The sequence below is a fragment of the Pteropus vampyrus genome, unplaced genomic scaffold, assembly GCF_000151845.1.
Source record: "Pteropus vampyrus isolate Shadow unplaced genomic scaffold, Pvam_2.0 Scaffold234, whole genome shotgun sequence".
In the NCBI taxonomy this organism is placed as follows: domain Eukaryota; kingdom Metazoa; phylum Chordata; class Mammalia; order Chiroptera; family Pteropodidae; genus Pteropus; species Pteropus vampyrus.
This window is the reverse complement of record NW_011889015.1, coordinates 2109805-2111598: the sequence shown is the minus strand read 5'-3', so window position 1 is coordinate 2111598 and position 1794 is coordinate 2109805.

Genomic DNA, 1794 nt, shown 5'->3' with positions numbered 1-1794 from the left:
CTTCTTCTCCATCTTGCTATGAGCCTAAAACTACCCTAAATAAATAGCCTTTAGAAGAGAAAAAGAAGCATACCAGTTAGGTCTTTGCTATTCTTTATATTCTGATACTGGGGATAAAAGAGAAATGATGAGGGGGCTGGGCAGTTGTTCTTTCACCAACTGACACTCTCTCTCTTCACCATAAAATAGTTAAGAATAATCTATTTTAGAGAACAACGATGGCTACCAGGGTCTGAAGAGTGAAGGGAAATGGGGAGATGTTGGTCAAAGGGTACAAACTTCTAGTTATAAGATGGATAAATTCTGGGACCTAATGTACAGCATGGTGACTATAGGTAACAAAGCTGTATTATATACTTGAAAGTTCCTAAGAGATTAGATCTTAAATGTTGTCATCACACACACAAAAAAATGGTAATCATGTGAAGTGATGGAGACATTAGATATTATGGTAATCATTATATATATATATGTGTGTGTATATATATATTCACTACATGTGCACCTTAAACTTACATAAAGCTATATATCAGTTGTATCTCAAGAAAGCTGGAAAAAAGAATAGTCTGTTTTATCTCTAAATTCAGAATGACTGTAAGTATACTGGAAAGGAGGTTGTATTAAAAGGAAGGGAAAAGGTTACAGATTTTCATGGTAACAGATAATTTCAATTAAGTATTTTTTTTTATCATTCTTTAATTAAAACTTTCAATAGCTTATGGATGCTACCCGTCTATCTTTGAAACATCGTTTTTGTTTTTTTTTTTGGAGGTGAATGCTTACTTTTCAGGAAGCAGGAAGGTAATACTTTTAATGTAAAAATGTTTTGTTACTTTTACAAGGCTTAGGATGGGCTCACATAGATAAGGTCAGGTAAAGGAAGAGGCCCTGTTTCTAGATAAAGGGATTGCTTTTGGATGGAGCTCTCTTAGAGAGGTGAATCCAAACAGGCATTCAAGACAAAATTCCTTTTACAAAACAATCCCCAAACTATTCCTTACCAAATCCACAAAAATGGTTGCAAATTACATGCACTTATACATAATAAGACTGCATTTAAAATAATTTGGGCTTAATAAGACCAGGGAAATAAAGTGTGTTTATGTGCAAAAATAAGAATTTTATATAAAAATCAAACAAAAATGTCATAATTGAAATTACCACTAGAGGGCAGAAAACAGGGGAAAAGGATAAATAATAATAGTGGGTTTATAGAAATCAGAATTTTCAAGCTCCTGGAATCTTTTAAAATTGCAATAATAATAATAGTTAAAATTCATGAGATGCCTACTATGTGTCAGGCTCAATTTTAAAGACTAAATATATGTATATGTATATGTGTGTGTGTGTGTGTGTGTGTGCGTAGTTATTTAATTTCACAATAACCCTAAAAGGCAGTATTACCATTTTGTTGATGGGGAAACTATGATTAGTGCAAGGTCATGTAATGAGTAAAAGGTAGCACTGGATTCAAATGCAAACAATTTGACTTCCAAGTCTGTAAATGTATTCACTGCTTATCCCCATGTATGACAACTCTTATTTGTGTGTACTTTATTACAAAGAAAAGTATATACAATTATCTTCTGAACTGTAAGAGAGAGCAAAAACTCTCTTCTAGAGTAATAAATTTCATAACTTACCTCCACTGCATATCTGACAAACTGGGAATTTTGTGGGTGATCTTATATACACACCTTGGGAAACAAAAGTTTAAAACTGTTTTGTTAATGCTGCAAACTGCCTATGTTATTAAGTTTTCTGAATCGTCTAAACTAAGAAACAGGACCTGTG